Source organism: Oncorhynchus nerka, linkage group LG10, assembly GCF_034236695.1.
Source record: "Oncorhynchus nerka isolate Pitt River linkage group LG10, Oner_Uvic_2.0, whole genome shotgun sequence".
Taxonomy (NCBI): Eukaryota; Metazoa; Chordata; class Actinopteri; order Salmoniformes; family Salmonidae; genus Oncorhynchus; species Oncorhynchus nerka.
The window spans coordinates 75505492-75522399 of NC_088405.1; positions in this window are offsets into that span (position 1 = coordinate 75505492).

Here is a 16908-nt window from a genome sequence, read left to right on the forward strand (position 1 = left end):
AACATATAAAGCGTACATGCTTACATGTTCACTTACAAGGTGTGTACATGTGTGTGTGGAGGTAGGGTGCGTGCCTTGTGGAAATGTGTACTCAATTGCCTTCATTCAATACATTGAGATTATCACTGCTTTCCAATTATCAGAGATAGTCCAGGACAGGCAATGGTGTATGTGTGCAATAAAGCCGTCTACATCAGAGACATGTGGTAGATAATGCACTGCAAACATTGGAGATTAAGGTTTAAGGTTTTTTTCATAAACACACTAACTCATACCTCTGTCTACTTCTATCCCTCTGAACATCACAGGGAGAGATCTCAGGCACCAGAGCTCCTTCTAGTGGCCAACCTGGGTACAGACAGCAACATCTGCCTCTATCCCTGCACATCCCCATTTGGAAGCCTTCTCCACTATTTCCTCCTATATATAGTGTTTTATTGTGAATAACATATTGGCGAGTGAACATTTATGTAAAAAGGTCCTTACTGAAAAGCCTTATTCAAAACAAAATCTGATACAACTTAAATTATATCCTGAATAATTGTCTTATGTCTCTCCTACATTTATGGGAGGTTAAAATGAATGGCATTGACTAAACTAGTTATTATGACTTATTAGTGCTGCATCGGTTTGATTGGCAATGTAATTGATTACTCATTGGTATCTCTGAATGATCGTAAAGGTCACCAAGGCATCCTGTTTTTTCCAACAGGAAGAAATTATCTTGTCTCAATGTCTGCCAGCCATTGTATTGACATTTAGCACAATACATGGGAGTCCTGAATATCAATTTAATGGATCTTACTATTAGACATGTCCTCCAAGAACAATATTAATTAATCAGTGTTTCTATCTTTTCTCCCTCCCTCTCCATTTGTCCCTTCTTGATGAATGATTGGAACCATATCCTCCAACACAACAGTAAATTAAGAGGGATTGAAGAGAAAAAGAGAAATAACAAGGTCCATTCATCCCAATGGAGATCTTACTGGTTGAAAACATTCAAAGGGGCTTTATTTGTAATGTCTATCTGTAGCAGGGCAAATGTTGCTTCCGGCGCCGACAGAGATGGCCGCCTCGCTTCGCGTTCCTAGGAAACTATGCAGTTTTATTTCTTACATTAGTACCCCAGGTCATCTTAGGTTTCATTACATACAGTCGAGAAGAACTACTGAATATAAGATCAGCGTCAACTCACCATCAGTACGACCAAGAATATGATTTTCGCGACGCGGATCCTGTGTTCTGCCTTTCAACCAGGACAACGGAATGGATCCCATGCGGCGACCCCAAAAAACGACTCCGTAAAGGGGGAAACGAGGCAGTCTTCTGGTCAGACTCCGGAGACGGGCACATCGTGCATCACTCCCTAGCATTCTTCTCGCCAATGTCCAGTCTCTTGACAACAAGGTTGATGAAATCTGAGCAAGGGTAGCATTCCAGAGGGACATCAGAGACTGTAACGTTCTTTGCTTCACGGAAACATGGCTCACTGGAGAGACGCTATCGGAGGCGGTGCAGCCAGCGGGTTTCTCCACGCATCGCGCCGACAGAAACAAACATCTTTCTGGTAAGAAGAGGGGCAGGGGGCGTATGCCTTATGGCTAACGAGACATGGTGTGATGAAAGAAACATACAGGAACTCAAATCCTTCTGTTCACCTGATTTAGAATTCCTCACAATCAAATGTCGACCGCATTATCTACCAAGAGAATTCTCTTCGATTATAATCACAGCCGTATATATTCCCCCCCAAGCAGACACATCGATGGCTCTGAACGAACTTTATTTGACTCTTTGCAAACTGGAATCCATTTATCCGGAGGCTGCATTCATTGTAGCTGGGGATTTTAACAAGGCTAATCTGAAAACAAGACTCCCTAAATTTTATCAGCATATCGATTGCGCAACCAGGGGTGGAAAAACCTTGGATCATTGTTACTCTAACTTCCGCGACGCATATAAGGCCCTGCCCCGCCCTCCTTTCGGAAAAGCTGATCACGACTCCATTTTGTTGATCCCTGCCTACAGACAGAAACTAAAACAAGAAGCTCCCACGCTGAGGTCTGTCCAACGCTGGTCCGACCAAGCTGACTCCACACTCCAAGACTGCTTCCATCACGTGGACTGGGATATGTTTCGTATTGCGTCAGATAACAACATTGACGAATACGCTGATTCGGTGTGCGAGTTCCTTAGAACGTGCGTTGAAGATGTCGTTCCCATAGCAACGATTAAAACATTCCCTAACCAGAAACCGTGGATTGATGGCAGCATTTGCGTGAAACTGAAAGCGCGAACCACTGCTTTTAATCAGGGCAAGGTGACTGGTAACATGACCGAATACAAACAGTGCAGCTATTCCCTCCGCAAGGCTATCAAACAAGCTAAGCGTCAGTATAGAGACAAAGTAGAATCTCAATTCAACGGCTCAGACACAAGAGGTATGTGGCAGGGTCTACAGTCAATCACGGCCTACAAGAAGAAAACCAGCCCAGTCACGGACCAGGATGTCTTGCTCCCAGGCAGACTAAATAACTTTTTTGCCCGCTTTGAGGACAATACAGTGCCACTGACACGGCCTGCAACGAAAACATGCAGACTCTCCTTCACTGCAGCCGAGGCGAGTAAGACATTTAAACGTGTTAACCCTCGCAAGGCTGCAGGCCCAGACGGCATCCCCAGCCGCGCCCTCAGAGCATGCGCAGACCAGCTGGCCGGTGTGTTTACGGACATATTCAATCAATCCCTATACCAGTCTGCTGTTCCCACATGCTTCAAGAGGGACACCATTGTTCCTGTTCCCAAGAAAGCTAAGGTAACTGAGCTAAACGACTACCGCCCCGTAGCACTCACTTCCGTCATCATGAAGTGCTTTGAGAGACTAGTCAAGGACCATATCACCTCCACCCTACCTGACACCCTAGACCCACTCCAATTTGCTTACCGCCCAAATAGGTCCACAGACGATGCAATCTCAACCACACTGCACACTGCCCTAACCCATCTGGACAAGAGGAATACCTATGTGAGAATGCTGTTCATCGACTACAGCTCGGCATTCAACACCATAGTACCCTCCAAGCTCGTCATCACCCTGGGTCTCGATGTGACAAATACAATTTGATTTGATTTTGATTTGATTTGATTTGATTAGCAGACATGCTGTTAAATCCTTTCCAATTTTTCCTGAAATATGTAATTCTCCTGAAGTGCAACATCTGATGCCAACAGTCCTCGATGAATGGGAGCAATAATAATTAGTCTCTATTAGCTAGGCAATTGTAGTAGTGTGTGAATTTGTACACGCACGCACCCACCCACACACACACACACACACACACACACACACACACACACACACACACACACACACACACACACACACACACACACACACACACACACACACACACACACACACACACACACACACACACACACACACACACACACACACACACACACACACACACACACACACACACACACACACACACACACACACACACACACACACACACACACACACACACACACACACACACACACACACACACACACACACACACACACACACACACACACACACACACACACACACACACACACACACACACACACTGACCCTTCTTCCTCCTGTCCTTTCCCCTACCTCCACCTATATCCAATCTTCACTGCCCTGATCAGGCGGTCTCCCATCCTGCAGCAGGTTGTGGATGCCGCCCCAGCAGGACTCACTCTGGTCCACCCACCCCCACTGCTTCTCATCAGAGAGGGGCTCAGCTGCATGCAGTGTGTGTGTGTCAATGTGTTTGTATAAGGGTGTGTGTGTTTGCCTGTGCATTTGAGTATTTGTGTGCCTACCTCTTTGTTTCTGTCTGTGTGTGCATATAGCACGTGTGTGTGTGCGTGTGTGTGTGTGCGTGCGTGCGTGTACACAACTGTTTGTGTTTGTGCCTGTGCTGAATGTAGAGGGACCCAACCAGGCCCTGGCCATCAAGCACTGTTTTTGAATTATTCCCACAGCCTTTTCAGGATCCACAAAGGGGCCAGACACACGCAGCCATGTTGCTGGACATCTGGTTAAGTGGCTGGCACCAAGATGAAATGAAGGGGAGTCTTGACATGACTCCAGGTCCCTGACTTCACTCAAATACGAGGCTTCATTTCTGCATTTAGAGATTTTGTTTGCATTCCTCTTCCGGGGCACCACTTGTTTGGATGGTGGGTTGTTGTTGTTTTCTGTTTCCCAATCAAATGGCAGTGATGGGGATATGATACTAAGACACACTTGACATTTGTAGTCAGAAACCAAAGGATTTGGACGCCTGTTCTCATTTGGAATTTGAATCCAATACGTATTCCAAAAATAACTTGTGTTCAGAAAGTCTTAAACCCAAACATGTGTGCTGGCAAATAGGCACGCAAGTGTGCACAAATGCTGACAGCATATTCACAGTCAGTCAGGTACATCAGTATCTGTCAACAAACTGGTGAATATCAAAGGATTCAGTTTGTCAATCCCACTGTCTGTTTTGTTTTCTTATTCATGTTGAATGAGAGCTATAATGTTGCCTTGATGTATTTACAGACAGCTGTGTTCGCAGTCATCCTCATTATTGAACTTCAAAGTGTTTTGATACCTCAACAGCAACTCCAGCTCCAGAGGTCAGATGCTGGGAGTTATGATTCTCCCCTATGAGAGCGTATTTCTCTGTCTACTAAGTACTTCTGTAACTGTCTTTGCTCAATGCACTCTTCTGTAACTGCCTTTGCTCAATGCACTCTTCTGTAACTGCCTTTGCTCAATGCACTCTTCTGTAACTGCCTTTGCTCAATGCACTCTTCTGTAACTGCCTTTGCTCAATGTGCTCAATGCGCTCTTGAGATGACACCTTCGATCGATGTCCAGAAAGGCACAGGTAGATCACGATTCCTATTCAGGTGTGTTGGATTCTACATACAGTGTGATATGCTGCGATATCAGCCTTCATGTCAGGAGTGACCATGACAATTTGCTGTCGGTGACACTCTGTTAGTGCAGTTTGACATGATTTGGTGTGGGTGGTTGTGTTTGGGGGGGAAGAGGGAGCTGTTCTATTTTTATGCTATTTACATTCATATACATGCAGCAGCCTATGCCCTTCATATGTTTCTCATTAAGTCTTTTTTTATAAAATAAAAAAAAAGAAATGTTTTTTTTTTAAGATGTGTGGGTTAAACTCAGATTGGGAGAGTTGAAATTAAATATAATGTACTTAAATTTATTTATTGTCCTTATTCATCTGGGTCAACTCATATGTATCAATATAACTGTTGTTATTTGTGTCAACTACAACCAAGAAAATAAGTCTGTAAGGAGCGGTTATACAGATTGTAGTAAATATATTTAACGAGAGCTAAACCGTTTTCCCCTCTACACTAAGTGAAAAGAGTAACTGGCTTTCACGTTCACAATGTTTGGCCATTTATTTTTATTCGAAAGACTTGACCTTTTGTTGTCTGGTTGGTCTAACAAGTGTGGGCTAAAAGGAGATAAGTAGCAATTGATTTAAGCGTCTTTGTTCCACAAAACTCCTTTGTTTATCAAGTCAAGAGTGCTCAGACTTCAGAAGGCTAAGGTTGCCCTGACCCTCAAATAACAATGCCCTTAAAGACACCACTTGTAATACTCAGTAGTGTTGGATGTTAAGTCATCAACACACATTAAAGGGCAGTGCTTGATTAAAATGCCTAAACTTCTGGTCTTGTACCTGATCTCAATCTCAAGAGCTCAACTGTAAATAGCATAAACATTTTTGGCGGTAAAACAGGAGTTTACTGCACCTCAAAACAAAAATAAGTAGGCCCTATTTATCCACCAACAGCTCCCAATGAAGACTCTTGTGGACTAGTCTGCAGTTTTTAATCATCAGAAAAATTAATACTCACCAATTGAGTCATTTACTCTTTTCTCCGCATGAGATACGAGATTTGGAGAGGAAAAATACTCAGCAAACCCAATTTCATTCCCTAAGCCACTATTAAAGGTTTTAAAAATTGTGAGGATCTTTAATGCTTACAAAGTGTCCAAGCTGGAGATGTTTGAATAAGAATACAACTGAGAAATGTACTTAATTAGAAGGATGCATTTTGTGTATTTTGTCTAGTGGAGGTTGACAGTTTTTATTCTGGGTTTAGCTCCAAGGGTCTCGGGGCTTCACAGAGGGAAGGGAGAGGGTGGGGTGAGGGGAGAAGAGAGGGGAGGGAGAGGGGAGAAGAGAGGGGAGGGAGAGGGGAGGGAGAGGGGAGGGTGAGGGGAGAAGAGAGGGGAGGGAGAGGGGAGAAGAGAGGGGAGGGAGAGGGGGAGAGGGTGGGGAGAGGGGAGGGAGAGGGTGGGGAGAGGGGAGGGAGAGGGGGGGAGAGGGTGGGGAGAGGGGAGGGAGAGGGTGGGGAGAGGGGAGGGAGAGGGTGGGGTGAGGGGAGAAGAGAGGGGAGGGAGAGGGGAGAAGAGAGGGGAGGGAGAGGGGAGGGAGAGGGTGGGGAGAGGGGAGGGAGAGGGGGGAGGGAGAGGGTGGGGTGAGGGGAGAAGAGAGGGGAGGGAGAGGGGAGAAGAGAGGGGAGGGAGAGGGGAGGGAGAGGGTGGGGAGAGGGGAGGGAGAGGGTGGGGTGAGGGGAGAAGAGAGGGGAGGTAAGAGTATCAAGTGAGGGGTGAGGATGGGAGGATGGGGAGAGAATGGAAAGGTATTGTTGAATTTCCTTCAATTTAAGCTTTCTGAAGCGGTGGTCCAGGAACTTGTCAGATTAAAGCTTTGACAGTGTAGGAGACTCATGCAGAGAGGGAAGGAGCGAGAGAAAAGTGAGAGAGAGGTAGAAGAAAGAACTGTGTCATCACAGATGTGCTATTTACACACACACACACACACACACACACACACACACACACACACACACACACACACACACACACACACACACACACACACACACACACACACACACACACACACACACACACACACACACACACACACACACACACACACACACACACACACACACACACACACACACACACACACACACACACACACACACACACACACACACACACACACACACACACACACACACACACACACACACACACACACACACTCTTGCCCACTGGGCCTACCTACCAGTATCCTAAAAAATAATACACCCCCTTGTCACCTTCATTACTCAAGCTGGTGAGACAGTTACAAATTGATAATGGCATGGAGTATACCCACCTGTAGGAGGGGGTTGGGTATTCATATGCCAAAATACAGGAGGCATCACTTTCAAACATACAGATCTTAATTTGAGGCAGCCTGCAACAGTGTGATCAAATGAAGATCCTACATTAAACGTCTCTATATAACCCTGTCACATCAAAGTATTGTTAGTTCATTCATATTTCTGTGAAACATGAACGGTACCATGAACACCAGTGAGGTAACTTGTGTCAGAGTTTCCCTTTCAAAATGAGGTGGCTCAGTCCCAAGGGGCATTCAAAACTGCTAAGCATACACAAGCCAGATGGACGTTTGCAAACAGTTGGAAGGAGTTTGATACAGTAGTTCCCAGCAAATAATAGTCCCTTTGGGACATGGCAGCCATGACAATACATGTATTTTTATGTATAATGAATTGCCAAAGAATATTGAGTAAATATTTGACATATCCTTGACATCTTTGTACACATCCTTGACTGTATTTGTTTTGTATTGTGCTATTGCCCCTTTAGAGAAACATCTGAGCAGAGCAAATGGGTGGAGATGACCCAGGTCTAAGGAGTTAGATAAAGACTGCAGAAAACAGCCATGAAAGACTATGTTCAGGAACCATGAAACAGCATCTCCGTAAGTCAGTCTCATTCTGGAAATTACCTATTGGCTTCCATATCACTCAGCTCAGATGGGAATAACTCATATATTTGAACTGCAATTAAAAGTACACAGCCTACAATCCGGCAGACACAATTTACAGTTCTCCAAGTCTCAGTCAAATGTGTACAGTGCATTCGGAAAGTATTCAGACAGCCTTATTCTAAAATTGATGAAGTAACTTTTTTTCATCATCAATCTACACACAATATCCCATAATGACAAAGCAAAAACAGGGTCTGACATTTTTGCAAATGTATTAAAAATTAAAAACAGAAATGCCTTATTTACATAAGTATTCAGATCCTTTGCTATGAGACTTGAAACTGAGCTCAGGTTTCTATAACTTGATTGGAGTCCACCTGTGGTAAAGGCAATTGATTGGACATGATTTGGAAAGGCACACTCCTGTCTATATAAGGTCCCACAGTTGACAATGCATGTCAGAGCAAAAACCAAGCAATGAGATCAAAGGAATTGTCCGTAGCGCCCCGAGACAGGATTGTGTTTTAAGGCACCGATCTGGGGAAAGGTACCAAAAATATCTGCAGCACTGAAGGTCCCCAAGAAGACAGTGGCCTCCATCATTCTTAAATGGAAGAAGTTTGGAACCACCAATACTTTTTGATCCACAGCAGCAAAAAGTCTCCAGATAAAGTCTCCAGATATGTTCCATTGGTTTCTTGATCAGGGAGGTAACCAAGAACGCGATGGCCATTCTGACAGAGCTCCAGAGATCCTCTGTGGAGATGGGAGAACCTTCCAGAAGGACAACCATCACTGCAGCACTCCACCAATCAGGCCTTTATGGTAGCATGGCCAGATAGAAACCACTCCTCAGTAAAAGGCACATGACAGCTTGCTTGGAGTTTACCAAAAGGCACCTAAAGGACTCTCAGATTATCTGGTCTGATAAAACCAAGATTGAACTTGTTCGACTGAATGCCAAGCGTCACATCGGCAGGAAACCTGGCACCATTCCTACGGTGAAGCATTGTGGTGGCAGCATCATGCTGTGGGGATGGTTTTTTTGGGCAGGGAATGGGAGACGAGTCAGGATCGAGGGAAAGATGTACGGAGCAAAGTACAGAGAGATCCTTAATGAAAATCTGCTCCAGAGTGCTCAGGACCTCAAACTGGGGCAGAGGTTCACATTCCAAAAGGACAACGACCCTAAGCACACAGCCAAGACAACGCAGGAGTGGCTTTGGGACAAGTCTCTGAATGTCCTTGACTGGCCCAGCCAGAGCCCAGACATGAAACCAATGGAACATATCTGGAGACTTTATCTGGAGACTTTTTGCTGCTGTGCATCAAAAATGTCTAAAAACCTGTTTTGGGGGTATTGTGTGTAGATTGATGAGAAGAAAAAAAAAACATTTGAATCAATTTTAGAATGAGGCTGTAATGTGTAAAAAGTCAAGGGGTCTGAATACTTCCCGAATGCACTGTATATTCGATCTCAAACCACAAATTCCCTGTGATTTCAGGGCCAGGTCGCTTTTGGAAAAGCAAACCATATAGAGAAACCTGTGTTTATTGGAAAGCTTCAGAGAAGTGGAACAATGGGAATTGTTTTTTTACAAGACATTAACAACAACTGTGACAGGAGTGCTTTGACAAAATGATGATCTGTCAGTGTTCCCTGCCACCAATCAAGCAAACCGGCTAGATACCGCGGACAAGCGGGACAGGCAGCCAGTAAGAGGAGTTTAACGGGGGAAAGGACAAGGAGGGAACACAAGGAATTTATCTCCCCTCCGTGTGGGTACCACCATTTCTCTGTGTCAAGCAAGCGTTTAAGCGCCATCTCCGATTTTATGTGCCCAATACCCTTGACGTTATTTACTGTTTGGCCATTTTGTTGTTGTGAATTTTACCTTTCCGGCATTAGTGACGCGACCATATCTGTAATATCGAGATTGCATGTAAGGATGTTTGTTCCCATAGATTCCGCTGCAGGTCATTGCTGCAGTACACAATTTCAAAATGGAGTGTGATTTCTTCTTCCTACCAAAATAGTCCTTTAGTTGATTGTCTTGTGGAAAAATTGTCTTTGGCAGACTTTCTTTACCTTGTTAATTCTCAGAGATAATGTGTCTTGACAGAGACTCCCCGAAGCTGGCTCGCTCTGCATCCCTGCAGAGAGCCCTGTCTGCCTTTGCCCTTTTGAAGACGTTATTGCATTCATGTACAAGGGACAGATAACCCAGTACGTGGAGGGAAGAGTAATTGCGCAGAGGCTTCGGGGGGACAGTATTTAGCCCACACAATGACTCCAGTCTCTGTGTCTCGCTATCTGTTTCTCACTCTTTCTCAGCCTAATAGACGATGCATCATATGGTATGGCGACGGAGGCACTGGGGCATGACGGGTGAAATCATTCTCTCAGTATCCACAGTCCACAGACAGACAGCAGAGAGATGGAGAGCAGGGTGTTGAATAGATAGACCACAGAGTGCTGTTTTTATTTTTGCTATGAAATCAAGATTGTATTATGGTCATGAGATGTGATAACATTAAACGATGTGTGACCATGGAGGCGGTCAGATTGACATCTCCGTGTTTACTAAACACCAAATAAACACTTGGTTTATATCAGTGTTTCATTCATGAAAAATACATTTCTAACTGAAAAGTTTCACTGTAAAGGGCGCCTAGAGGAAGTCAGAGAAACTATAATTCTATGGAACTTTAAAGCAACACTGTGCCACTGTGTGGATTTGGCCAGACAGTGGGAATAGCATAGGGCTCTAGCTTCTAGAGGGAATCGAGATCTAGTTGTTAGAGCCCACTACCTGAAGTACTTCTCCTTACCCTGAACCGTGTCCACCCAGCACTTTACTCTCCACCTCAGCAAACTCATCAGGTAGGCTACCCACACTGGAGGCTAACAACATAATTTCACAGTGGACTGAATCGTGGAAAGGTTAGCCTAGTGCAAACTCATCAGTTTGTAGCCTGGTAGACCTCATATTTTGATTGGTAAATTCTCCTCAGATTTAAACTCAAACCTAGTAAAATGAATCTCTACATGTGTTTGTTACTGCAGACTTGTTGTGAGTTGCAGGTACGAAATACTTTTTTTCCTGTAAGATTTCAAATGACTACAGTTTAACACTAATATGTCCTAAATGTTGGGTAACATAGCCAAACCTCTACTGTGATAATGACTTGGCTAACCACATTTCTGGGAGCATGATGTTGCTTTAAACTGCGCAAAAGTGTTGTAGCTCTAAACCAAGTGTAGAAGTGTCTTCAGAAAAAAAGCAACAACAGGATGCATTGCATTCCATCCCAGTCATTCAAGGTAAGCAAGCACAGAGAAGTAATTTCATCACCTGGTAATAGGAAAATCAAAGGGAAACATTCAAAGGGAAGCTCAAACCTGCAACTGGATGTAAAATATTACTGTGAATGTTTTTGAAGATGTGGGCGAGCAAGGACAAATACCTTTCATCCTCAGATCAAGCTTGGAGCCTATAAAAATCACTTTGACAATGTTTTTATGATTAGACACATAGTCCGTCATAGTATATGGCTAACGCAACAGGACAAAAATAAATGATATTACAATACATTCACAATGTCTGCATTTGTGTTTAGACTCTCGCATAATGTATAACATCCCTGCCTAGCACTAGCCTCAGGCGCTATGTTTGTGTTGCTTACAGCATTAAAAGCTCACTTTTGATAACACGTCAGCATACAGAATCTTATGTCTGAATGTATGTTTCAATTGTAGACTTTTTCAAGTAGGATCAGTTGTGACTTGTCAAAGCCTTACTGAGTCTTTGTGTTTCGTAGGTAGCGCATACCTGATCAAAAGGCCTTCACTCTAAAAGAGCCCTCACAGACAAATTGGAACTATAACAAATTTGATTGACATGACTTCAAAATCAGGGGTCACAAATACTCCCTCCATATTTTCCACATCAGCCCTGGGATTTGAACCAGCATCTCTGCCTCTCTAATCTAATCTAATCTAATCTAATCAACCTATCAAATCAATGCCTGTAGCAAGACTTTGTAGTGAGTACATGCATTATTTATTAGATTTGACTTTTGCATTAAAGATTGTTGCTATGGTAGGGATTCAATCCATATTGCTTAAGTTCAGCACTCTATCACGATTGAAATGTAGCGGGAACATTGCCTTTCTATTGCACTGTAGCGCAGCTCTTCAGTATATTTCAAAGTTGTTGGATGTGTTTGCAGTTTAGGAGAGGACTCGGGAGAGGTGAAGGTCGAGAGCTGACACAACCCAGCCAACATTTTCATAGAAAAATTAAAGACAATAATATAGCTCAGTATTTGATTTATTTACTTTACACAGTCATTACTGCTCATCTTTATCAAGGGTATCAATAATTTCAGACCCCACTGTATATTGGTATTCGATTTGTACATCATTACAAAATAAAAACCTGTCGGGATCACGCAACTAAACCATAAATCAAAGTAAAAAGGAATCAAGCCGAGGCTCAGGGATATGTGGTATCAAAGAGATAAGCGCATCTCAGATTACCTCCCAAAACGTGCAAACGACTACATGTTTAACTTCATTGCATCTAATTTAGCATCTGGCCTATGCCGAGATAATGAAACTGATTGGCTGGAAGTACATTTCAGTGGACAATTAGCTCTGCCCTTTTTCCGTACCAATTAACTGCATGGCAGTGATTGATTGCATTCCAAAGCTAATAAAGGCTAGTCTTTCTTGTTACTTTTGACTAATTAGCTGAAGAGCAAAGTGGGGAAGGGATATACTCTAGCAGAGTAATTTGAGGTCATGCATTCTGAGGAGTCCTCGAGGGGGCTTGGCAAGAATATACAGCTTCTGACAGGTACAATTGTTTGACCTCTCTTGGGCCTGTCTCCTGGTCGCATCTATTACTTTGTCTCCTGTTTCCTCATTCAGCGAGGCAGGCACTACTACTGGGTAGAGCGAGCTATCGCTGAGTTGTTGAGTGAGTTTGTGACAGAGTGCTGTCACTTTGGCCATTTGTCAAACTGGATTGCCCACTGAAGCCCCTTGCAGACCAGGGCCTTATATTGCCAGAGCATAAACTGTGGGACTACTAGCTTAAATTACTTCGGGACCCTTGAGGTGATATCCAAAGAAGCTACTACTAATACTGTCAACCAACAGACAGCAAATGTTTTAAGTGTCTCCTTTCCTCACTCACACTGGCTAATGATATATATTTCATACTAGGTGTTATATGATTCTACATACAGTACCAGTCAAAAAATTTGGACACCTACTAATTCAAGGGTTTTTCTTTATTTTTACTATTCTCTACATTGTAAAATGGTGAAGACATCAAAACTATGAAATAACACATGGAAGCATGTAGTAACCAAAGAAGTGTTATAACAAATCAAAATATATGTTATACTTGAGATTCTTCAAATAGCCATCCTTTGCCGTAATGACAGCTTTTCACACTCTTGGCATTCTCTCAACAAGCTTCATGAGGTAGTCACCTGGAATGCATTTCAATTAACAGGTGTGCCTTGTCAAGTTAATTTGTGTAATTTTTTCCTTCTTAATGCGTTTGAGTCAGTCAGTTGTGTTGTGACAAGGTAAGGTTGGTATACAGAAGATAGTACTAAAAGATCAAGTTCATATTAAGGCAAGAACAGCTCAAATAAGCAAAAAGAAATGACAGTCCATCATTCCTTTAAGACATGAAGGTCAGTCAATTAGGAAAACTTCAAGAACTTTGAATGTTTTTTCAAGTGCAGTCGCAAAAACCATCAACCGCTATGATGACTGTCTCTCATGAGGACCTCTACAGGAAAGGAAGACCCAGAGTTACCTTTGCTGCAGAGAATAAGTTCATTAGAGTTAACTGTACCTCAGATTGCAGCGGAAATAAATGCTTCACAGAGTTTAAATAACAGACATCTCAACATCAACTGTTCAGAGGAGACTGCGTGAATCAGGCCTTCATGGTTGAATTGCTGCAAAGAAACCACTACTAAAGGACACCAATAAGAAAAAGAGACTTGCGTGTGTAAAGAAACACGAGCAATGGACATTAGACTGGTGGAAATCTGTCCTTTGGTCTGATGAGTCCAAATTTGAGATTTTTGGTTCCAACTGCCGTGATCAGTTTCACCTGTCCTCGTTATTGTCTCCACCCCCTCCAAATGTCGCTTGTTTCCCCCAGTGTATTTCCTGTCTCTCTGTGCCAGTTCGTCTTGTATGTTTCCACGTCAACCAGCGTTTTTCTCGTTCTCCTGCTTTTTGCATTCTCATCCTAGTCTTCCCGGTTTCGACCCTTGCCTGTTTCTGGACTTTGTACCCGCCTGCCTGACCATTCTGCCTGCCTTGACCATAAGCCCATCTGCCACTCTGTACCTCCTGGACTCTGATCTGGTTTGACCTTTTTGCCTGTCCACGACCATTCTCTTGCCTACCCCTTTGGATTAATAAACATTGTAACACTCCAACTATCTGCATTTGAGTCTCACCTTGTGCCTTGATACTGTGTCTTTGTGAGACGCAGAGTAGGTGAACAGATGATCTCTGCATGTGTGGTTCCCACCGTGAAGCATGGAGGAGGAGGTGTAATGGTGGGGGGTGCTTTGATGGTGACACTGTCAGTGATTTTATTTAGAATTCAAGGCACACTTAACCAGCATGTCTACCGCAGCATTCTTCAGCGATACGCCATCCTATCTGGTTTGGGCTTAGTGAGACTATCATTTGTTTTTCAACAGGACAATGACCCAAAACACATCTCCAGGCTGTTTAAGGGCTATTTGACCAATAGATGGAGTGGAGTGCTGCATGGAGTGCTGCATCAGATGACCTGGCCTCCACAATCACCCGACCTCAACCCAATTAAAGATGGGATGACTTGTACCACAGAGTGAAGGAAACGAAGCCAACAAATGATCAGAATATGTGGGAACTCCTTCAAGACTGTTGGAAAGCGTTCCTCATGAAGCTGTCATGAAGGCAAAGGGTCAGTACCTTGAAGAATCTCAAATATAACATATGTTTAACACTTTTTTTTGGTCACTATATGATTCCATATGTGCTCTTTCATAGTTTTGATGTCTTCACTATTATTCTACAATGTAGAAAATATTAAAAAAGAAAGAAAGAAAACCTTGAATGAGTAGGTGTGTCCCAAAATTTTGACTGGTACTGTATCTATTTGAATTTCTAAATGCTTTGGAAGTGGAGATGTCGCAAACATCAAATTGTAAACATTAGTGAAGATACCAGTTTGTTAGTAAAGAGTGGAGCAGCGCTTAACTGGCTGTAAATGTGTTTATTTTGCCCAACATGAGCCAAGTTATTTAGCTAGCTAGATGGCTAGTTAGCAACTGCCCCTACCCAATTTTGCTAGCTATAGTAACACTCGTGTCAATACCAGATCTCCAAAAATGACAAGGTATCTCCAGTTGTGTCTACATTTTATAGAATTTCACACAATTCACTTTCCAAGAATATTGGCACACTATATTACCTCAGGAATGTCATTGGCACAGCATGTAACATACTGTAGCAATAACAGAGATTGCGTATGTGGTTCTATATATCTATGCTCATTGTAAAATGCAGCCCAGAATATCTTTAACTGAACAAAAATCTAAATGCAACATGCAACAATATCAACGTTTTTACTGAGTTACAGTTCATATAAGGAAATCAGCCAATTAAATAAATAAATTAGGCCCTAATCTATTGATTTCACATGACTGAGAATACAGATATGAATCTGTTGTTCACATACCTTTATAAAAAAGGTAGGGGAGTGGATCAGAAAACCAGTCAGTACCTGATGTGACCATGCAGTGCAACATATTTCCTTCGCATAGAGTTGATCAGGCTGTTGATTGTGGAATGTTGACCCACTGCTCTTCAATGGCTGTGAGACGTTGCTGGATATTGGCGGGAACTAGAACATGCTGTCGTACACATCAATCCAAAGCATGCAAGACATGCTCAATGGGTGACATGTTTGGTGAGTATGCAGGCCATGGAAGAACTGGGACATTTTCAGCTACCAGATCCTTGCAACATGGGGCGTTGCATTATCATGCTGAAACATGAATTGATGGCGGTGGATGAATGGCACAACAATGCACCTCAGGATCTCGTCACGTTATCTCTGTGCATTCAAATTGCCATTGATAAAATGCAATTGTGTTCGTTGTCCGTAACTTTTGCCTGCCCATACCATAACCCCACCGCCACCATGGGACACTCCGTTCACAATGTTGACATTAGCACGCCGCTCGCACACACGACACCAAACACATAGTATACGGTTGTGAGGCCAGTTAGACGTATTGCCAAATTATCTGAAACGATGTTGGAGGAGGCTTATGGTTGAAAAATGAACATTCAGTTCTCTGGCAACAGCTCTGGTGGACATTCCTGCAGTCAGCATGCCAATTGCACGCTCCCTCAACTTAAGACATTTGTGGCATTGTGTTGTGTGACAAAACTGCACATTTTAGAGTGACCTTTTATTGTCCCCAGCACAAGGTGCACCTGTGTACTGATCATGCTGTTCAGCTTCTTGGTATGCCACACCTGTCAGGTGGCTGGATTATCTTGGCAAAGGAGAAAATGCTCACTAACAGGGATATAAACAAATTTGTGCACAAAAAAAAACAGAAATAAGCTTTTTGTGCATACGGAACATTTCTCTGATCTATTATTACAGCTCATGAAACATGGGCCCAACACTTTACATGTTGCGTTTTAAACTATACTTTAACCATATGGAGTTTCAGTTTCATATTCATATATACTTCAGAACGCCAAAAAGACAGTCACAGACAGACACAATCACATCCCTCATATTCATCTCTTTATACAGTACTTCTCTTTTTATGTGGAGTGATTTAGCAAAGTCTGAGGATGAAATAGACTAATTTCCCTTTCATTAGAGCATTTCTACATTTTGGGAGTTTTGAAGAGCCTTCTTGGTTAAATCAGTAATCATTCTCCAATCTGCCTCGAGGAGAAAGATAAATCTAATTT